The 24,486-nt window shown below is 38.7% G+C and overlaps 1 protein-coding gene and 1 long non-coding RNA gene across 2 annotated transcripts in view; one reads left to right on the forward strand and one right to left on the reverse strand.

Moving 5' to 3' along the window:
- LOC134359768 (nuclear receptor subfamily 6 group A member 1) overlaps window positions 1-24,486 on the reverse strand; it is a 328,226-nt gene that overhangs the window by 225,548 nt on the left and 78,192 nt on the right. The gene's annotated exons all lie outside the window — the stretch shown is intronic.
- The window catches only part of LOC134359769 (uncharacterized), a 118,925-nt gene that overhangs the window by 25,767 nt on the left and 68,672 nt on the right, over window positions 1-24,486 (forward strand). Inside the window, exons 2-3 of the long non-coding RNA XR_010021201.1 lie at window positions 3,032-3,092; window positions 21,096-21,145. This is a non-coding gene — a long non-coding RNA (uncharacterized LOC134359769). The remainder of the gene's footprint in view (window positions 1-3,031; window positions 3,093-21,095; window positions 21,146-24,486) is intronic.

Raw genomic sequence — 24,486 nt, forward strand, 5'->3', positions numbered from 1 at the left:
AGAGCACACTTATCTCGAGCACTTAAATTAGAAATTAAGTTTTACTTAAGCTGCCCTATATACTTTACTGTAATTTACAGACTACAAAACTCTTCACTGGAAGTTTACAAAATACAATCATTGCTCAAAATGTACTATAGCTACAACAACTTGCATGTTTATAGTACCATTAGCACATCAACAAAATGAATATAAAATCCACAGTTACCCTTATTGTCAAAAAGAATGTATACATTAATCCCACTTAATTAAATTCAGGTTTATTCCTTCTAAACTAATACAGTGGATTCCAGTTAATTGGGTCACATTGGGACCTGTATATTTTGCCCCAATTAAGAGGCTGTCTTAATTAGCCGAAGATAAATAGAAGTAGTTAAAAAGTATAAAAAGACCAACTACCATTTAACTGAGTAATAAATTATGTATTTAAATGAAATACAGAACACTACTAAAACTACTACAGTACTAAAAAACTAAGTTACTAATAATTAGAGGAATTAATGCAGTGTACACTGCCATGTTCTTTTGATTGACTATAAATGAAGAAAATCAGCATAAACAACTAGTGCAGATAATGGAAACACGAGGAAATCTGCAGATGCTAGAAATTCAAGCAACACACAAAAATTGCTGGTGAACGCAGCAGGCCAGGCAGCATCTATAGGAAGAGGTACAGTCGACGTTTTGGGCTGAGACCCTTTGTCAGGACTAATTGAAAGAAGAGATAGTAAGAGATTTGAGAGGGGGAGGGGGAGATCCGAAATGATAGGAGAAGACAGGAGGGGGAGGGATGGAGCTAAGAGCTGGAAAGTTGATTGGCAAAAGGGATACGAGGCTGTAGAAGGGAGAAGATCATGGGACAGGAGGCCTAGGGAGAAAGAAAGTGGGAGGGGAGCCCAGAGGATGGGCAAGAAATTATAGTGAGAGGGACAGAGGGAGAAAGAGAGAAAAAAATGATAATAAATAAGGCATGGGGTACAAAGGGGAGGTGGGGCATTAACAGAAGTTAGAGAAGACAAAGTTCATGCCATCAGGTTGGAGGCTACCCAGACGGAATACAAGGTGCTGTTCCTCTAACTTGAGTGTGTGGCTTCATCTTGACAGTAGAGGAGGCTGTGGATAGACTTATCAGAATGGAACACCCATCCCTTATTTATTTATTTTTCCTCTCTCTTTTTTCTCCCTCTGTTCTTCTCACTATAACTCCTTGCCCATCCTCTGGGCTTCCCTCCCACTTTCTTTCTCCCTAGGCCTCCTGTCCCATGATCTTCTCCCTTCTCCAGCCTCGTATCCCTTTTGCCAATCAACTTTCCAGCTCTTAGCTCCATCCCTCCCCCTCCTGTCTTCTCCTATCATTTCGGATCTCCCCCTCCCCCTCTCAAATCTCTTACTATCTCTTCTTTCAATTACTCCTGACAAAGGGTCTCAGGCCGAAACGTCGACTGTACCTCTTTCTATAGATGCTGCCTAGCCTGCTGCATCCACCAGCATTTTTTGTGAGTACAGACAATGGACTGCCTTCAAACAATGCTTTCAAAGATTGTATTCTCCAAACTTTCATTTTCATTGTAACATCCAGGATGATTGTCAATACATTCCAATTCTTTGCAGTTCCTAACTAGTTGAAGTACTGAAATTGTTTCATTTACACCTCAGGCTGCTTCTGACATCTTCAAGCCTGAATGCTTGAAGCCGCAATGAGTAAAACATTTTAAGTTGATTTACAGTGTATTACTCAATAACCAGTGACAAAAATTGCTATCTTTTGAACACAAAGACACACAACTGATGCTATTTAAAAACTGTTTGCTCAGTGTAGTGTCTAACAGCCATGCAATGTGCATGCGACTGGTTAGAAACTGTTCAGTAACAGCCTCCTGTCCCAATTAAGTGGCACAGTGTCTCAAATAAACAAAGGGAATCCCAGCTATTTTCTCAATTTGTTTTTGTTCTTTAAAAATTGTCCCAAATAAGCCGCTGCCCCCATTAATCGACGGCACAGTTAGCCAAAATCCACCAAATTGACTTTCTACAACCATATTCTAAAATATAAATGCTAAGTACAATAACAAGATAAACTTAACAAGCAGTTGAAAACTTATTCGTTGTTCCATATGGTATTACAAAATGATGGTACATTTTTAACCCGTTAATCTAGCTGTAACATTGTCAAGAACTGGCCAATATCATTCTCCCACTAGAACAGCACTGGCAAAAATCCAAGACAATATCAGCAAATCCACTGTTTAAGTGAAACATTTTAGATGATAGAACATGGAAATTTCCCTGAAGCAAAGGAGGCTGACAGGTGACACAATAGTGCTATGTAAGATTATGAGAGGCATAGATAGGGTAGACAAGCCAATGTCTGTTTTCCATGGTGGGGGTGTCAAAACTGGAAGACATGAATTTAAGGCAAAAGGGAAGGTGCTTAAGGAGATCTGAGGGACAAAATTTTCACACAAAGGGCAGTTGGTATCAGGAAAGAGCTGCCAAAGATGCTAAAATAATAATGAAATTTAGAAGCTATCTGGACAGTCACTTGAATGAGTAGGGCAAATGGAAATTGTTTGGACAGGGTATGATGGTCAGTATGACACTGAGCCAAAAAACCTGTTTTAATGCTGTAGAAATCTAATTGTAAATAAAGGTAGCATATTAAATGCTCTAAAATGAATAATTAGAACCATCTTGAGATTTTAATAGATTTAAGAGTGACAGATAAAATTGTCCATAAAAGTAAAATTATCCATTTAAAATAAGTAAATCACCAGAGTTGAAATTAACTTGAAACAAGGTAACTAGGTGGAGATCATACATTCTGCAGCTGATGTCTCACAAATCCAAAGTTACACCATCACAGACCACTATGCTATGTGACGCCCATTGGCAAAAAAAAAGTTAAAGCTTTGTCCTTTTCTCAAAATTAAAAGTATTTGTCATGAGTATATACAACAACAAATTCAAACTTCTAATGGTTGTCAAAATTCCTAATTTTAATCTGTGCTTATTTTCTATATTCATTTTTCAGGATTTGGACATCACTGGCAGAGTTGGCATTTATTTGCCCCTTCCTAGTCAATCTAGAGCAGGTGAGATTTCTTGATCTACTTTTGTTCTTCTGGTGAAAATGTTCCTGTAGTGATATTCCTATTGCTGGATGCCAGAGAACTTCTGGGATTTTAGGCACTTTGATGCACTGATGAAGGCAATTATCAGTGAGCATTTGAAGGACTGGAGCCAAGTAGTGTTGGTAGAATCAAGGATGGTAGATACCCTCCCTTTAAGACAAGTGAAAACTTTTTATGACAATCATATAAGATTGCAGTCTTATATAAGAGTTATTTTTATATTCTGAATGAATTTAAATTTCACAGGGGTCATGATGGGATAGGAACTCAAATCTCTGAATTGTCAGTTACGGTCTCTACAACTGTAATTTATATGAAAATATGATAATACAAATGTTTTATGAAATCAAAACTATTGTACAGAGGCAACACATATGGCAGCTACTCCAACTCCAGATGTCATATTGCTATAATATTAACTCCTGAATTAAATTGAGTACCTAGCTCACAATTTGAGTTTTAAATAAGTAATGATATTTCTCAACTTTGGCTCATGATCCACCTCTTTTTATATCAGTTCCAGTTTTAGTTCAGAGCTCTTGTAACAATTTGTATTCTTGAATCTATAATAAACCTTAACAGAGGTAACCTTTAATTTCAACTAAATTTATTAGATCACAGATTTTTATTTTGAAATAGATACAAGCACTAAATGTGAAATAATACTGCAAGTGTCATCCCTTCGTTTTGATACTATTGATTTTTAGGATAAAATGTATACCTGGAGCTGAAACCTACACAAATATTTTTGTAAAATCAGGTTTCTGAGGTCAAAAAGGAGATAAAAATATTTCTTGAGTTCTTAGAATTAAAAATTCACTTTCACCAAGTCTCAACAAGGAACTACAATGGGTTTACTTTTGCTTTTTAAGACAGTGACTTTGAAAGGAGTCAAAAACAATGAAACATGTATTGAGTTATTCACTACATTTTTTGAGATAGAATATCAAAGGTACTTTATTACTCTGCAGATCCTATTCTACCTAGAAGTGATTGACACAGAAAAATAATTATATTTTTAATTATAAAAAGCAAATCCAATCAATAAATTTCAGTAAATATATTTTAGTAATACTAAACCTTCACATTTATTCTACTCCACAAAGGAATGGTATTTTGCTTGCCGCTGACTTTACAGAGACCATCAATAAAGATCTAACAATTTCTGTAGCACAGATTCCCATTTTCTTAAGTTGGTTCTTTTTTGGGTGTCAGTTGTAGAGATTCCCTGGCATCCAGCAACTGACGTGTCATTAAGCATGCTATTTAGGCAGTCTCATTAATAATTTCTATACAGCAAACCAGGAACAAAAATTGACAGTGTGAGAAAAAAATAAATGCAAAAGTTAATGCAGAAGACAAAATATCAGAAAATTATTTGAAAACAGTTCTGAAATAATAACTGAAGGAATAGCAATCTACACACATTGTCGGTCTAGATAGATGAATGAACAAATTATAGCTAAGCACGCAATTAAAGATTCATTCCTATTTCTGCATTATTTTTAAGTTTTTTAAAAAAGAAAACTTAAGTTTACAAATACTTGCGATTATCATAATTTCGATTTTAAATACTATACGGTAAAAGGTACAATTTCTAATTTCTGCATCAGACTAATCATGTGTATATTTCAAAAAGTGTTTTGCAGCCTAACAACAAATTCTGTCTGTCATCATTCCAGTAGCAAAATCTAACTCATACAGTTCAGAATATTAAAGTGTTACAATGAAGTGCAGTTTTCCTCTGTCTTGTGCAATAGAATAGTTTTTAACATCACCATCTGCATACTAACACACTAAGAAATATACTTCAAACTTTCTGACATCAGTTCATTCAAAAATTTAAATTAATCTGCTTAAACGGCTACTTTTCCAACAATGTGCATGAAGCTAATAGGTTTGAGATATGCTTCCAAAGACATCTCAGCAGACTGTTTCAGCTGATCCTATGGCCTATACACAAAGAAAAGAATATCCACGTTTCTGGATTGGGCACTGACTAAACCAGCAGATTTCAAAGTAGAAGTTGCTCCCAAGCATTGGTTCTTGTAATATCTGACACCTTATAGCAGAGGTTCCCAATTTTTTTTATGCCATGGACCAATACAATTGAGGGGTCTGTGGTCTCAGGTTGGGAATCCCTGCCTTATAGTAAGGAAGCTTGGAAATCACTGATGGAGGATGTAGGTTACTGTAACTTGGTGGTGGTAAAGGAAGAGCCATTAGGTTTTCGCAGTGAATAATGTCTAGTGCTTGACATAGTTTTCCAGGGCCTACAGCTTATTAAGTGAGGTGCTACAATTGCATGTTATTCGAGATTTCATCTATCTCAATTCTCACCAAAGTACAGCATGATGCCAACCAATCAAAGAACAACTGCATAGGCCCATCAAAAGATGGTGACTATTAGCAAAGCAACTACTGAATACTTGAGAAAAAAATATTGAAATTACTATGTATCATTGCTCACATTATTCAAGCTATGTTATGAACAATTTGGAAAGACCTGCATTCAGAACTTTTAGACTGTAAGATATACAAGTGTTATACAAACAGTTATACAAAATACTTCTGAAGCATTATCATTGTTTGTAATACATGACCTGCATTTTTTAAAATCTGTATTTATATCTTCAAAAAAGTTTTTATATCATACTATCCTCATGATACCATAATAGTGTTACAATATTTAAGTATTCTGTAAGGTTATGACCTTCAGCAGTTCTACTGACAGATTAATGTATCCTAAACATCTGAATCAAGAGAAGAAAATTTGTTTTTTCCATGAAGTACCTTTTCTCTTTTGATGGCTTCAATGAACATTCAACGCTGTCGGTGAGTTTTAACTTTTCAAATTAAACCATCGACCGTTGGCTGTACCTTGAGATCCATCACTGACATAGGTACTAATCACATTCCATCCAAGCAAAAGCCCAAGGTTTGTATTGAAGTTCTTGATCAATGATATTTACTTAGTTTAGGTCGCTTGTGAGAAAAATGAGAACAATTTATCCAAACTAGAGCAAATAAAAGTCACAATATTTTTACATTTTAGAGGAATACAGGAATGCAAGTTTATACAATCCAATTAGTAAATTCCACTATTCAATTAGATCGTTGCTGATCTATAGCTGCATTCAAATTAACAATATTAAATTAGATTAACTTAGCAAAAATTCACAACTGCCGACTATGGCACAAGATACTACAGTCAGGCAACGTTCAATCCATTATCTTTGCTTGAGCACTCAATAGTATATCATACTCTTCCTTTACATTGAAATTAATTTCATTTTCTTTTAAGTTGCAATTTTCTCTGCCTTAATGATATATTCCACATAAATATCCTCTGCACAGTATTTTCCTTCAACTATCTACTCACTATAATGGCCACTAATACACAATTTTTCCCAATTCACTACCAGCAATTTTATAATTTTAATTAAATTTCTTATTCTGTTTTTGTCTCAAACTAAAATTACTCTTCACGAAATTGATATAATACCACTGCACAATATGTTTGCTACAACCTTCATACTCTAATTCATTTGTATTAAAATATTTTTGTACTCTATAAGTACTTTCCCTCTTAATAGCAATGACCAGTGTTATACATTATTAAATAAAATCAGTGCATTTAGAATTAAGGATAACATTATCTAATATGGTCTGTTTATCTGTTAGAAAAGAGGAATAAATGGTTCAAGTTGGAATACTCTAGCTGATGAGGGTGATGCAGAGAAATTCTACATTAATGAATGCCAGGACTACTAATATTAATAAAGGGTATTGGGGTTGAGGGGAGGCTGCAAAGAGGCTTCAGGAAACATACAGACACAATATAGAAAAATGCATCACTTCAGTAGAAAAAAAAATCAAGTATCAAATGGAAAGTGATGTGTTCAGAGACCTGGCTTGACCTTGTATACAAGTCACTGAATGTTAACACAGAGCTACAGCAAGGAATTAAGGTGAAAAATGACAGACTAATATTTTTCCCCAAGAAGATTTAAGTGTGAGAGTGAAATGTAATGCTACAATTACACAGAGCTCCTGTGAGGCTGCACCAGGAATTTTGCATGTAGGTCCTCTATCCATACCCAAGAAAAGATGGACTTACAATGGAGTAAGTGCAAGGAAAATTCACCAGCTTGATTGCTGGGACTGAGGGATCTTCATATGAGGAGATGACGTAGGCAGGACACATAATCTCTTGGAAGATGATCTTATTGAAATATATAGAAATTTGAAAGCCACACATGCAGATGCTTTCCATTTCTGAGATGCCTAAAACTAGGGGTCACAGATTCAAAGGAGTGAGCCATTCAGAAATATCCTCATTCTGAAGGCAGTTAAGCTTTGCAGTTCTCCACACAAGACAGCAATGGAGGCTCATCTCGGAGGGACAAGACTGACTGTTAGACATTTGCATATTAATAGAGTCAAGAGTAATGGGGTGAGTGGCACAGAGGTACAAGATCAGCAATAATCTTATTGCATGGCAGAACAGATACAAGGAACCAAATGGTTGAATCCTGCTTTTATTTCTTATATCCTGCTCAAATCCTTAATAGATTGCATGATCCAAAATACATTTCTTCATTTACAGAACACAGCTATTGCTGATAAACCTAACATTTGTAATTAAAGTGATGGTGATAGTGGTGTCAGAGCACTGTCTTAATGGTTTGGTACTAGACGAGCTTACTAGACAAGAGTCAAGCACACTGCTGTAAGTCCAGCTCAATATGCAGATTTCCTTCCATAAAGAGCATCCATACTTCAGATACATGTTTTACTGCAATCCATTACTAACTTTATTTAAAAGTAAAATAAATTCAAAGTATTCAGTTACCATGCTGATGAAATGTTTTGAACGGCTTGTCAAGCCTCCTATCACAGCCAGCCTCCCCTCATCACTGGATCCACTACAGTTTGCTTATCGTCCAAATCGCTCTACGGAGGATGCAACATCCACCACACTGCACACAGTTCTCTCTCACTTGGACAACAAAGACACATGCCAGAATCCTGTACATTGATTTCAGTTCAGCATTCAATACCATCATCCCGCAGAGACTAGTGGAGAAACTGTCGCTGCTTAGCCTTAGCACTGCCATGTGTCGCTGGATTCTGGATTTCTTGACAGAGAGACCACAGTCAGTCCGTGTTGGCAGGAACGTATCTGACTCTATCACATTGAGCACTGGATCCCCACAAGGCAGTGTGTTTAGCCCACTGCTGTTTACACTGCTAACACATGACTATGCAGCCAGATTCAAGGAGAACCTGATCATTAAATTTGCAGGTGATACCACAGTGGTGGGGCTCATCAGCAAAAATGATGAAACTATGTACAGGGAGGAGGTCAAACACCTAGAGAGCTGGTGCAGGGATAACAACTTGATGCTTAATGTCACCAAAACCAAGGAGATGATCGTCGATTTCGGACGGTCTCAGCCTGAGCACACACCCCTCAGCATCAGCGGCTCCACAGTGGACAGAGTGGAAAACATCATGTTCCTTGGGGTGCAGATCTCGGACAATCTCACCTGGTCCAGGAACACCACTGGGATTGTGAAACGGGCCCAGCAAAGATTGCACTTTCTGAGGAAGCTTAAACAAGCATCACTCCCCACTAACATCTTAACTACATTCTACAGAGGTGTGGTTGAGAGTGTGTTGACCTTTTGCATCACAACCTGGTACTCCAGCTGCAGTGCTGTCAACAAAAAAGCCTTGCAGAGGGTGGTTAGGAGAGCAGAGAAGGTTATTGGAGTCTCCCTACCTTCTTGTCCAAGACCTCTTTCAGAGTCGATGCCTCCAGAAGACACGGTACATCATTAAAGACCCCTCACACCCTCTCCATGAACTGTTTGTTCTTCTGCTATTAGGCAAACGTTACAGGAGCATCAAAACTAAAACCATAAGGCTACTAAACAGCTTCCTCCCACAGGCAGTCAGACTGCTAAATAGCTGCTCCACCTGACTCTGCTTTGGACGCTTAACTTGCACTGGACACTTATAACCGATTTTAACTGACATGTGGCTGTTGTGTTTTACTATTTATTGTTACGTTTATTATTTAGTGTTGCATTTGTTGTTATGATTGCACTGCCCCTGAGAAACGCTGTCTCATTCTGCCCTGCAGAGCTGATGTATGGTTAGAATGACAATAAAGTTTTTTGAATCTTATTCAGTAATTTAATCACTGATCACAGTTTTACTGTAAAAGCTAATGAGACTACATTCTCACTGATTCCAGGGATATACACCCCAGTTTATTCAGTTCAAGTAATACCTGCAAGTCTGAAATTGTTGCCCATCACTGTCTGCTAACTATACTGTGTACCTACACATTTGCACCAACCTTCAGAAAAACAGCACTGAATTTACTTTTACCTATAAAGCCTTTCTTTTAAAACAAAGAAAGATAGAGTTCATCTTTAGCAAAGCCCCATTTTATGGCCCTGAATATTCCAAATATCTCCAAATGTTCAAAATTGCCATCATGAATAATGGATTATAATTTCAGTTTCACCACTAACATTAATTTATTTTTTGACCATTAGGGATTATGGGGAATGAGTACAAGACTGGAAATAAAGTCAAGAGTTATAGGGTGGCATGGTATTGCAGTGGCTAGTGTATTGCTTTACAGCACCGGTGATTAGGGTTCAACTCCCACTGCTGTAAGGAGTTTGTACGTTCTCCCTGTGACCAAATTCAAGTTTAATTGTCAATCAACCATACATGAATACAGTCAAACAAACAGCATTACTCCGAGGACAAGGTACATAAATACCAACAGTCACACACAGCACAAGAACTGCAGCACATATAAGACAGCAAGCACATAAGATATCAGTAAAATACAGTCACACAAAAAAAGTCCATGAATGTTGCAGCAGTCTGCAGTCAAACACAATACAGCTTCCCCTCTGCCAAGTGAAAACTGGGGCAGCACCAACTCCAGCTTGGAACCCGTGCCACACAGCCTCCGGTGGAACACGTAGAGTTGCTCCTACATTTCAAGGAGGTATGGGTTAATAAGGTTAGCAACTTGTGGGCACGCTAAATTGGCACTGGAAGCATGGTGACACTTGCGAGCTGCCCCCAGCATATCTTTGGACTCCATTGGTCATTAACACAATGTCCTTTACTGTATGTTTTGATGTACACATGACAAATAAAGCCAATCTAATGGACTAAATATGCCATTATCCTATTGAGTGACTGGACAAGCTCAAAGGTCATATAGCCAACTGCTGCTTCTATTTCTTATATTCTTGCATCTCCACTTGCTCTGCAGTTTACTCTCTATTGCCCCTTGAGCAAGCTCATCTCCAGCCCTCTGTTTGCAAGTTATATGAGGGGTGATTGGTAAGTTCATGGCCTAAGACAGAAAGAGTCAATTTTAGAAAACCTAGCACAGTTATTTTTCCTACATTTACACACTTAATCCAGCGTTTGTGGAGCATATGGATCCCTTCTTTGTAGAAGTCGGCGTCTTGGACCTCCAGAAGTGGTCCACAGCAGGGGTGATTGATAAGTTCATGGCCTAAGGTAGAAGAAGATGAGGAGAAACTTCAAACTTTCTGCATAACCACGCAAAGAGATGAACTGCACGTGCATGTAATGAGAGCTGTTTAGCTCATCTCCTTCTACCTTAGGCCATGAACTTATCAATCACCCCTGCTGTGGACCACTTCTACAAAGAAGGGATCCGTACGCTCCACGACTGCTGGACTAACCATGTAGAAGGGGACTATACTGAAAAATAAATGTGCTAGGTTTTCTAAAATTGACTCCTTCTACCTTAGGCCACGAACTTATCAATCACCCCTCGTATTTCTGAGGACAATAGAACTGCTTGATTTTTATTCCCTCACTTCTTCAATAAACTATATTAATTGTCATTGGAATACACTGATTTATTCACTTTGTGTTCTACTACTTCTTTCTAAAAAAAGGTCTGATTGATTTAAAACAGTTCCACATCTAGTTTCAAAAGTTTCATTTACCACTTCATGGTAATGAAGGGTCTCAGTCTGACAGACTATTTATGCCCCTCCATAGACACTGCCTGGCTTGCTAAGTTCCTCATGAACTATCTGGTGCTCAGTATTTCCAGCATCTGCAGAATCTCATGTTTAATAATTTCTCAAGTATTTTAGCAGATCTAACCCTTTTGCCTTATGTTTTCTAAATTACCAATATTTTTAACCTTTAGCCACAAGCATTCATTATGCTTCTTAAACAATTTTACATTTTACTTCTTTTTCTCCAAATGAACAATATAACATTTCACTTTATTTTAAGACTTTCTCACATTTTTTTGAATCCAGCACCATGTTACTCTTTCACCTCCATTTTCCTCTCCTTCTCAGATTAGTTTACTAAACCACACTTCTTTTAATAATGCATCAATTATTCAAATGCAGATATTGAAGTCAATTGTACAGTACAAAACAAATGAGAATTGTTTTTCTCAAATTCAAAGTAAATTTATTAGCAAACAACAAATACGTCACCATATACACCCATGAAATTCCTTTTCTTGTGGTTATACACATCAAATCCAAGAAACACAACAGAGTCAATGAAAGAATGCACCTAGCAGGACCAAACAACCAATTTACAAAAGACAACAAACTGCGCAAATACAAAAAGAGAAAAAATAATAAATAAGCAATAATTAGGGAACATGAGATGAATAGTCTTTGAAAATGAGCCCAGAGGTTGAGGGAACAGCTCAGTGATAAAGTGAGTGAAGTTATCCCCTCTGATTTAAGAGCCTGATGGTTGAAGGGCAATAACTGCTCCTGAACCTGGTGGCATATGTCCTGAAGCTCCCGTATATTCTTCCTGATGACAGCAGTGAGAAGTGAGCATGGCCTGGAAAAGTGGGGGTCCATGATGATGATGAATGCTGCTTTTCTGTGACAGTGCTGTGTGTAGATGTGCTCAATATTGGGGAGAGGTTTACAACCTCAGGCACCTCAGAGTGCTTTACAGCTCATGATGTATTCTTCTTTGAACTATATTCTCTATTGTAACGGAAGAACAGTGATGAAACTTCAAAGCCTTACTGAAGGAGTATCATGTTCCCTTCCCTGAAGGATACCTCAGATACATATGGGCTTTTATGAAAATCCAGCAACTTTCAAAAACATACTTCAAACATTATATTCATTGTTGTTAATTTGCACAATTTGCTAAAATGGGATCGGAACTATAACTTATATCAACTAGTCAAACTGTATTCATATAATACAGAAGGTTGGGCATTGCATGCAGAAGCACAAGTATTAATCACACTCTCCACTCACTACAGGAAATTTCTCCAATCTCTTTCAAGTTTTTAATGAGGAATTTTATTTTGCAACAAATACTGAGCTCACTAAAGACATTGCCCCCAAACTAAAACTGCACTAGAAAACCCTACATGCTGTTTAGCTGAATTTTCCCATCTAGTATGTTTGATGATGGCCTTTCAAGCCTTTAGGTTAACAATCCTCTACATGCTTTATTCTCACATGTATGGGTCTGATTTGAAAGTCAAAGAATGACTTGCTTATAGGTCATCTGTAGTAGTCTATCTACAATGAAAGGAAAAATGTTATCTCATCACTAAACTTTCAGGCAGAAATCTCTGCTGCATAATCACAGCAGAGCCAAAACATGAGAAATTTTCCAACAGCTTTGCCTCAACTTAAAGGGTGTGAAATTGTATCCCTCTGTGAGATCAAAAGGTTAATATAAGCTTTATGTCTATTCTGAGCCAAAATTGACAGAGACTGAGGACTTTGGCTAATTAAAAACTTCAAGTTAGCACTCATTTCTTCTTGAAAAGGATTTTCTCATTTTAACTCATCCAAAGTAGGAAACATTAAAAGCTTATTTTAGGAAAATCCAATAAATGATCATCCTCTTGAAATCTGCTACTGTACAAAGGTCTTTCAAAAGTAGAAGGAATGGTTTGTCAACAAGATAGCACAGACTGATGCCTATTGATGGTAGGAACTTCGGAGTTAATTTGACAAGTGAATATTTGAAACAGTATTTATAGATACTTGTTAGAAAGGTCTGGTCTATTAAAAAAAAATCAGTAGGGAATTCAGAACATAGAACACTACAGCACAGAACATGCTCTTTGACCCACGATGGTGTGCTGACCTTTTAACCTACTACAAAATCAATCTATCCCCTCCCACCTAGGTTCATGGATGAAAGAAAAATGGAGGGCTATCCAAGAGTCTCTATCACCTCTATCACAATTCATGGCAGTGCATTCCATACATGTAGTGCTTTTTCCGTTAAAAAAAATCTCTAACATCCCCATACTTTCTTCAATCACCTTAAAATGATATCTTATCATGTTAGCCACTACTGCCCTTTGAAAAAGGCATTGGCTGTCGACACTCCATGCCTCTAAAACACTTCTATCAAGTTACCTCTCATCCTCATTCACTCCAAAGGAAAACCCCCAAACATGCTCAACCTTTCCTCAATGGCATGTTCTCTAATCTTCTCTGCACCCCCCCCACTTTAATTTCTTATTTTTTTATGATATTCCTATATTTATACTCTATGGTCTATAATGATGCAACCAGAACTGAATATGATACTGTAAGTGTGTTCTAGCTAGAAGAACCTTCTTTATGAAAGGGTGATAAAATGTGGAACCTTCTACCATGAGAAAAGGTTGAAAGAGATAGTACAGATACATTTAAAAGGTCAAAAAACATGAACAAAGGAATAAATTGATGGATTTAATATATGAAAAGCTGAGTAGGGATTCAAGTGCAGGAAAAAGGTTAGCATGAAGGAATAAACTCTTCCTGGGCTTCCAGCCGGGTACAGATGTTGATTATAACCAACGTTTTGACGGCAAACTCCACCACCTTCATGTTGAAGGTGCTGGAGTTTCTCATCGAAACGTTGGTTATTATCAATACCCTTACCGGCTAGAAGCCTGAGAAGAGTTTATTCACCATAAACACCAGGAAAGCACTGGATGCTTTTTCATTTAGCATGAATGGATTGGCCCATTTGGATGCTTTGCATCTTACATAAATAAGATTCAAATTCTAGTAAATACATGATCCTCAACTACCCAATCAACAGCACAAGATGCGCACAAGATTACAAAGTCAGACCATTGTGGCACAACAGGTAGAACTGCTCCAGATACCAGGTTCAACTCTGATTGTGAAACCTGGACATTATCTGTATGACCATGTGGGTTTCCCACTGACAGAAAATGGAACAGTACAGGCCCTTCACCCACAGTAGGCAGCTGTTGATCCCAGAAGATCATGAGTTCGTGCCTCTGATGGACTGTGTCCTCCCAGGGCACAATCCTGGGCAGGAAAATTTGAAGAACCGGATGTTGACCATGCAGCGGAATCCCCCGTCCATATCACTGATGTAGTCCAAGGGAAGGGTAAGCACCAATACAGCTTGGCACCAGTGTCATCGCAGAGGTTGCCAGAGTGAAGGTGTAAACAATATTAAACTGCATTAGGGACCCCGGCTCCAGATTTCTTCCTCGGGGTTTACTCACGAAGCCTTTCCCATGGGTAGAAATGGCCACAAGGCAGCAGAGGTTTAAAATCAGTTTTCCTTCTCCTAGACAGGCTGCCATCCAAGGCTGATGAGCCCCACCCACCCATGATGATGTGCTAACATTTTAACCTACTCTAAGAACATTCTACCCCTTCCCTCCTACATAGCCCTCTATTTTTCTATCACCCATGTACCTATCAAAAAGTCTCTTAAATATTCCCAATGTATCTGCCTCTACCATCTACCCTGGTGGGGCGTTCCAAACACCCACCTCTCAAAAAAAATTTACTTCTGACATACCCTTCCAAGTTTTTCTCCTATCACCTTAAAATTATTTTCCTCATATTAGCCATTTCTGCCCTGGAAAGTCTCTGGCTCTTGACTCGATCTATGCCTCTTATCATCAGTACACCTCTATCAACCTCCTTCATTCTATACTCGTTTCCTCTAACATCCCACAGTCCTGATGGTTGATAGGTTAACCCCCAATCCTGACCATGTAAGTGGACGGCAAGAGTCAGGGTGGAGTTGAAAGAAATGAAACAGAATACGTTACACAGGAAAGGGCGAGGGAATGGGATAGATGAGGGAGCTCAGACGAATTTAATGGTCCCCTTCTCATTTGTAAGAAAATATAAAAAATAGCAGAAAATTGAAAATACAATGAAATCTTACGCAGCTGAGTTATCCAAGCAAGATTAATTCAGCATAAACCAACATTTATTGGCTTCAGATTCTATAGTGGAGAAAATAATGCAAGTCAATTGGGTCAATCTTGCTCAGCTCCAAACATTAACAAGAGAAAATGTGCTGGAAATCCAAGCAACGCACATAAAATGCTAGAGCAACTCAGCGGGCCAGGCAGCATCTACGGAAAAAAGTACAGTCAACATCACAGGCCAAAACCCTTCAGCAAGATCAGAGGAAAAAAAATGAGTAGATTTTAAAGGTTGGGGAGGGGAGAGAGAAACACAGGGTGATAGGTGAAACTGGAGGGGAAAGGAATTAAGTGAAGAGCTGGGGATATGATTGGTGAAAGAGATACAGGCTGGAGAAGGGGGGAGTCCAACAGGACAGAAAAGAAGGTCATGGAAGAAAGAAGAGGGGAGGAGCACCAGAGGGAAGTGATGGGCAGACATGGAGATAAAGTGGACGAGGAAAGGGGATGGGGAATGGTGAAGGGGGGGGGTGGTATATTACTGAAGGTCTGAGAAATTGATGCTTATGTCAACACGTTGGAGGCTACCCAGACAGAAGGTTCTGCCGAAGTGTTTTGGCCTGAAACGTCAACTGTACTTTTTTCCCATAGATGCTGCCTGGCCTGCTGAGTCCCTCCAGCATTTTGTGTGTGTTGTTCAGATCTGAACATTCTCATCAGCAGCAGCTGAGGTTTCAATATGGTCAGATGTCAATTTGGTCAAGCATGCAAGGAAACATTAATTAAGGATTATTATGGCTCCAAAAAAGTCTGTTTCTCAAATTATACACAATCGCTTTGCCGGTTTTTGGTGAAATTAAAGGTTATATAAATTCAGCCAGAAGGGAAAAAATAGAGAAAACTTTGGAGTCATACAGCATCAAAGTCAGCAATTCAGCTCAATGTCCACCCGGAGGGTGGTAAGAATCTAGAGGATGATTTCCAGCACTCAGACCATAGCTTTCCATACTGTACCATTTTAGGTATTCATCCAAATATTGTATAACTGTTGTGAGAGTCCCTTTCTCTATTACCCTTTCAAGCTGAGCGCCCCAGATTTCAAACGTTCTATACCAGGCAACTTTCAAGTGATTCTCCTCTACCTTCTCACAGGTGCAATCAGATCCTGCCTATAGTGTGGTGAGCAAAACACCACTCAGAACTTCATTTTATATAGTTGTACATTAACATCCCTGCTTTTGCATTCTTTTTAAGACCCATATACCCATATCTAACAACATTCTTCAGATTCCAATTCCAGTTTTACAGAGGATACAGCTGCAAAAATGGTTAAAGTTAGACCAAATGATCTATACCCATCTTAATGATCTACTTGAAACTTACCTTTTCTCATTTAAATTCATTGGCAGAGCCCTCTATTTCCTTCTCCCCCATCAGTCCAGCCTCCCTGCTAGTGATAATAAACCTGATTCTGATAGCAAGCTCCACATTCTCCCCCTTTTGTTTTATAAAGTAGAGTAACTCATTTTGAATTTCCATGTGGACTTACTGTTTAGTAGCTCCTAAAATAACACTATTTCGTTTAAAAATGCCAAGTTATTGTTTCTGCATTTCTATTTTTCTCACCAACCTGCATGGCTGAGAAATTCACTACATAATGCATAAATAGTCTGTTCCAAGTCAAACTGAATTGATATAGTGCATAACCCCAAACAGTGGAAATTCAGAAAGCCTAATGGGACAGTAGAAATCTCTTTTATTGTGCCATCTTCCATCCAACATTGCTATCTTCAGGCAGCCAAAGTCAGATGTCTAAAAGTTCCACAGGATCCACTGAGCCCAGACTATGGGTCAGCCTATATGAGTGAATATTTCTCAGTCTGGAAATCAAGAGAGAGTACATACAGAGTGCGACACATCCCAGAGAGGGAAGAATGCATGTACCAAACCCCAGGGCTTTGGTGCTCATGTACATATTTTGCAGTCAATTGTACGCATGGCTGCATACTAGAGAGCATTATCAAATGCTTATGCACACACCAGTGACGTGTTAGATTGTAAGAACCCAAATGGACACAGGGTCAAGCTTCCTTGCACATACCCCGCTTTGTAAATAATGTACATGCAATAGACTTTTACTTTCAGTTATCTTAGACCAGTTTGAGACCTGGCTTTTTTAAGTCTATATAGTAGCTGGTGTGCAATGCTCCGGCCTATGGTCAGGCCACACTTAGATCCCCTCCAGTTCGCCTACCAGCCCCTAGGAGCTGAGGATGCCATCGTCTACTTGCTGAACCGTACCTACGCCCACCTGGACAAGCCAGCGAGCACCGTGAGGGTCATTTTTTTTACTTCTCCAGTGCGTTCAACACCATCCGCCCTGCTCTGCTGGGGGAGAAGCTGACAGCGATGCAGGTGGATGCTTTCCTGGTGTCATGGATTCTTGATTACCTGACTGGCAGACCACAGTACGTGTGCTTGCAACACTGTGTGTCCGACAGAGTGATCAGCAGCACTGGGGCTCCACAGGGGACTGTCTTGTCTCCCTTTCTCTTCACCATTTACACCTCGGACTTCAAGTACTGCACAGAGTCTTGACATCTTCAGAAGTTTTCTGATGACTCTGCCATAGTTGGATGCATCAGCAAGGGAGATGAGGCTGAGTACAGGGCTACGGTAGGAAACTTTGTCACATGGTGTGAACAGAATTATCTGCAGCTTATTGTGAAAAAGACTAAGGAGCTGGTGGTAGACCTGAGGAGAGCTAAGGTACCGGCGACCCCTGTTTCCGTCCAGGGGGTCAGTGTGGACATGGTGGAGGATTACAAATACCCGGGGATACGAATTGACTATAAACTGGACTGGTCAAAGAACACTGAGGCTGTCTACAAGAAGGGTCAGAGCCGTCTCTATTTCCTGAGGAGACTGAGGTCCTTTAACATCTGCCAGACGATGCTGAGGATGTTCTACGAGTCTATGGTGGCCAGTGCTATCATGTTTGCTGTTGTGTGCTGGAGCGGCAGGCTGAGGGTAGCAGACACCAACAGAATCAACAAACTCATTCGTAAGGCCAGTGATGTTGTGGGGATGGAACTGGACTCTCTCACAGTGGTGTCTGAAAAGAGGACGCTGTCCAAGTTGCATATGCCATCTTGGACAATGTCTCCCATCCACTACATAATGTACTGGTTGGGCACAGGAGTACATTCAGCCAGAGACTCAATCCACCGAGATGCAACATAGAGCGTTATAGGGGATCATTCCTGCCTGTGGCCATCAAACTTTACAACTCCTCCCTTGGAGGGTCAGACACGCTGAGCCAATAGGCTGGTCCTGAACTTATTTCCTGGCATAATTTACATATTACCATTTAACTATTTATGGTTTTATTACCATTTAATTATTTATGGTGCAACTGTAACGAAAACCAATTTCCCCTGGGATCAATAAAGTACGACTATGACTATGACTAATGGCTTTTCCCGTTAAAAAGAAATCAGCTACAAGCAACTTCTATTTAATTCAAAGTTTGGGATTTGGAACTTCAGAACCTTCACAATATTGAAATATCATTGTCACATGTATCGACACAATGAAAAGCTAGTCTTGCATACTGTTCATACAGATCAGATCATAGTGCATTGAGGTAATGATAATAGAAATAATGAGTGGACCTGCAGGGAGCAGCTTGCAAAGAGTAGTCACACTCTAGCATCCTCAAAGAGCAAATCTGAATTCCAACACACTTTCATAGTAAAGGAACTCAGATGATCTGACACTAATAGCACTGCCCGTGTGATACGTGATGTGGGATGACTCAACTTCAAAGTTCAAAGTACATTTTATTTACCAAGGTACGTCTCCTAACAACGAAATTTTAAAAAACCCAAAAACAAACCCCGTATATGAAAAAAGACTAACACCCAACATGCAAAGAACTTAAACAACACATCATCTCCATATGAAAATAAAAGAATAAAATCAATGTTAAAATCAGTCATCGACGTTTGTGGATGCACACAATGCAAAAAGGCTACTCATGGTAACAGTAAATCTAGAATACTTAAGTTGTAAGCACACTAAAATAAATGTAAATGGCAGAAGTAACTCCAGAACTACGCACGTAACTACTCAAATGTGTCCTATCCAACCCACCATGGCAGTGTCTGAATGTCCCCACATTTAACCATGCTGGCTTTCTCAGTATGCAAAAAATTAAGATTGCAAGTCATCCATAGCCTCTGAAGCAGTGCCAAAGACTACATTGCTACCTTCATACCAACATTTCAAATAAGTCTTCCTTTCTTCTCAATCAGAGATGCTTGCCACCATGGACAACAGGGTACCCAACCATTTTTCTTTCCATGTCCCACATTTCTGGTTGTAGTGCTTCCTCTCCCTCCCAGAAACAACTGGATTCCCTCTCTTCACTTCCACCCCATTAGCATTATACATATATCACTTACTGCCATATCTGCCACCTCCAGAATTTCATCATCTCTCAGCCTCTCCTCCCTTAAGCAATCATAAGGGAACATTCTATACCACCTTGGCAATTTTCATGTACTATTTTCAATTCACAATTCAATCTTCTGTATTAGAGAGGGAAATTACAATTCAGTTGACCATCTGGCAGAGACTTCTACTTCACCACAAGTATGGTCTCTGCCACTGGAACCCATTACTTCAAATTCCCAGCCCATTCCCTCTAAGACAGTTCCAATGAAATTCTGTTGACAAATGAGCTGTGCCTCATCTTTAACTGACTTTTGCCAATGAAACCTATACTTTATTAGTAAAACAAAAGTTTCTCATTGAAATGTATTCTAAATGGATTTGACAACACAGATATTGAGATGATATTTCCCCTTGGTCTCAGCTGATGGTTCTCATGTTTTATTTTCAAAAAAGATCTTTCTGGTGTTTGCAATCAGTCCCAAGTTTACACTGACTGCTACTGCTCATGAATATTACACTGTTTAGAGACACCAATTATAACTGTACCGAAAGTTTAATTTCTCTTGCATAGTACCAATTCTTTTGAGTGATCAGAAACCAGGTGTGAAAACAGAAAAATTGTGTGATGGATGTATTCGCTGAGGACAAAAATTAATTTTTAAATGTATTTAATGAAAAAAATTCCACAATTTTACCCCACATAGCTCCATACATGCAAGGAATAATAGAGGAATTATGCAGAATAAATCATTTTAAAATATGGAATACACAAGGATTGCATTGTGCCTGAAACAACTTACAAGCACAAAATTTCACAATGCATTAAAATCTAAATTTCACTGACTTTGCTGTTTAAAGAATCCTAATTGTTATCTCATTTACCCATAAACATCAGTTAAAGAATACGTCAATGCATTATTTCAAAGCAACTAAAAAAATTGTTGGTATACTCTGGTTTTTGTTTCAGACCCTCCTTCTTAAAATATCAAACAATGGACAGACAATAAAAGTGAAGAGTACCAGAAATGGAATATGCTTGACCAAAGGTTGCAATAAACATTCATTGCTGTCGGTGGGTTTTAGTATTGAACAACTCACTGATCAGTGAATGCAAACTGCAGCCCAAATATCTTTATTCAGCAAAAATTGTTGAATCTGCAATGCAAGTCGATTTGCTTCAGAAACTCGTTAGCCGAAATAATGTAAATACTGTACTATATTCATTTAGATTCATTTAATAAATCTATTGGTATAACAATTCTTTCTGACAATTTCAGCTTATACACTTCTTCCAACTGAAGCCTTCATTTGAATTCTCACAATAAAGGTTAGTATTGTGGAAGAATCAGAGTTGGTATTCCGTAAGTATTGAAAAGAAATACCTACCCCATTTAAAAGCAGTGTCTGATTTTTTTTAGTAACATCTTACTTTAAGAAACATACTTTGATTCCTGAAAATCAATCGCTATCGTAAAGTTATTTGCATCTCATCACAACTATAACTCACAGGAAATCAAAAACGACCTTCTACAAGATTAACAAATTAAATGTTCATGTCCACAATTTAGAGAATGCACAATGAAAAAAAGTGGCAGTAAGATTGTTTTAGTATTTTAAAAACTTGGGAGAAAGCTGAGCAAACAATGTGCAAGGATGCAAAAAGGAGGCAACAAAGGGTGAAAGGTGGAATATTTAAGGAGAACCTGAAAGAAAACTTCACTCAGAGGGCAGTGAGAATGTGGAACGATCTGCCAGCGGAACTGTGTATGAAGATTCAACTGCAACATTTAAGAGAATTTTGGATAAGTATATAGTGGGAAGAGTATGGAGGGCTATGGCCCAAATGTGGGTCAATGGTACTAGGCAGAATAAAAGGTTGGCACAGACTAGATGACCAAGGGCCAGTTTCTGTGCTGTAATGCTCTAGACTCAAAATAACAATGACAATGAAATCATTGAAATGATGAAAAAGGAAAAATTTATACCGCCAGATCTAGTAACATTAAAAAATGTCAGGAGCAAGCTCTTCTCCACCATTCAGTACAAGCATGGCAGATAGCTCACTTCAGTACCCTGTTCCCACTTTCTCCATTCATCCCTTCTTCCCTTTGGAAAAAAACACATCTACCTTCTTTATGGATACATTTAATAATATTCACTCCATTCTGCAGTACTCATCACCTTTGGATGAAGAAATTTCTTCTGTTCTTAGTTCTAATTGGTACACCCCATATCTTGAGGATGTGATCCCTGGTTCAGGACTCCCGAGCTAATGGTAACACTCTCCATTCATCTGATCAGACCTGCTATGATTTTATAGATCTTAATGCAATCCAATCACTTTCTTTTAAACTACAGTGAATACAGGCCTAATCAACCCAACATTGTCCCATACACTGCCTTGCTATTCCAAGAATTTACCTAGTCTTTGCTGTACTCCCTCCATGCTAAGAACATGCTTCCTCAGAAAAGGCCAAAGCTGCACAAAAGCTGCAGGTGAGGCCTCAAGTCCAATCCAGTGCCAAGAGGTCAACCTTATTCCTGAACTCAGTTCCTCTTACAATAAAGACAAGCAAACATTTTCCTACAACCTTGCTCACGGAGAGCCTGATAATATCTTGCAAGGTTGCCAAAAGACACTACACTGAATTCTACCAGTCTCTTCAACACCCATATTAGTTAGTCAATGCATGTAACTAATACAAGAACATGGGAAATAACGGTATGACTGGGTCATGAAGCCCTATACACTTGTATATGCCATTCAATATTATTGCCAAGCTTTTATGACATTTCGAGATATTACACAGAATAGGCCCTTCAAGTGCACCGCCCAGCAACCCACTGGTTTAACCCTAGTCTAGACAGGACAATTTGCAATGACCAATTAACCTACTAACCAATACAGTATGTCTTTGGACTGTGGAAGGAAACCAGAGTACCCAGAGGAAACCCACTTGCACGTGGAAAGGAACGTACAATTTCCCTCGGGTTCAATAAAGTATATGTATCTAACCTTACTTACAGAGGATGCCAGAACTGAATTCCACCATCCCTAGCTGTAACAGTGTCACGCTAGTTGCTAAGCTACAGTTTCATCAATGAATTTTATAGTCTTTGATTCCACTTACAAATAAATTGTCAAATTTACTTCAAAGCTAATTCCTCACAACACCCCTGGGGAAAGAATTTCAAGTTTCACTACCTTCTGGGTGATTTATTTTGATTTGGTTTGGATGTCCACCACTACCTTGAGATTGTGAGTCACAGTTCTGCACATTCCAGCAAGGGGAATACATCAACTACACTTCTATTCTGTCAAACCATGCTACACAGGAGATTTTAATCCCTGCCTGCTTAATCTGTCACAGTACAAGCACCTCAAGGCCAGGAATCAACTAGGTGAACATTTTTCGCTCTGGCCCCAGCTATTCACAATCTACATCAATGATTTGAATAAGGAAATCAAGTAAATATTTGTTTACCAATTGAATCAATGTGGGGAATATTGTGTCTTGAGTATGTGCAAGGAGTTAAAATAATTTTAGGCTGATTACGGTAATGGTGCTCAGAGGAACCTAGGTCTCCTTGTATCTGAATCAGTGACAGCTAATGCAAGCAATTGGGAAGCCAAGTTTTTGTTGACCATAAATACAAGAGTATTTGAGCAAAAATGTCTAAATAGAATTATATTAAGAGAAGCCTTGCAATAGCATATCCAGGTCTGGTCTCCCCACTCAAGGATGAATATACAGGGGCTCCTATGTACCGAATAACCTGACTTGTAGAAGTCCAACTTTACACAAATTTTCCATACATTTTTAAGACAATTCTGAAGTTAGCAATAAGTGTTTCATAGTATTCATTAATAAGATACATGTTCAAATAGTTTAATTATTGGCAGTGTTAGTGATTATTTAATAAAAGCATGCAGAACTACAATATGGGTAGCTATAGAAAATGGACATATCCGACTTGGGGTGAAATTAGCTTACAGATAGTTCTCAGAAATCAAACCCTTACATAATCTAGAGACTGCCTATACTTTGTGTTATAATTGTGTATAATATTCTTCGTGACTTCTTATGACACAAAGGTTGGGGCTGTTGTGGATAGTCTGGAGGGGTGTCAGAAGTTACAGCAAGACATTGATAGGATGCAGAACTGGGCTGAGAAGTGGTAGATTTTCAACTCAGGTAAGTGTGAAGTGGCTCATTTAGGTAGGTCAAGTTTGAAGAAGGCAGAACATAATATTAATTGTTAGACTCTTGACAGTGTGGAGGATCAGAGAGATCTTGAGGTCCATGTCATATGACACTCAAAGCTGCTGCGTAGGTTGACGGTATCATTAAGACGTATGGTGTGTTGGCATTCATCAACTGCAGGATTGAGTTCAAGAGCCCTGAGGTAATGTTAGAGTTATACAAGACCTTGGTCAGACCCCACTTGGAGTACTGTGCTCAGTTCTGGTCACCTCACTACAGAAAGGATATGGATTCTATAGACAGAGTGCAGAGGAGATTTATAAGGATTTTGCCTGGATTGGAGAGCGTGATTTATGAAAACAGGTTGAGTGAACTCGGCCTTTTCTCCTTGGAGCGACAGAGGATGAGAGGTAACCTGATAGAGGTGTACAACATGATGACAGGCATTGATCATGTGGATTGC

The sequence above is a fragment of the Mobula hypostoma genome, chromosome 21 (genome assembly GCF_963921235.1).
Source record: "Mobula hypostoma chromosome 21, sMobHyp1.1, whole genome shotgun sequence".
Taxonomy (NCBI): domain Eukaryota; kingdom Metazoa; phylum Chordata; class Chondrichthyes; order Myliobatiformes; family Myliobatidae; genus Mobula; species Mobula hypostoma.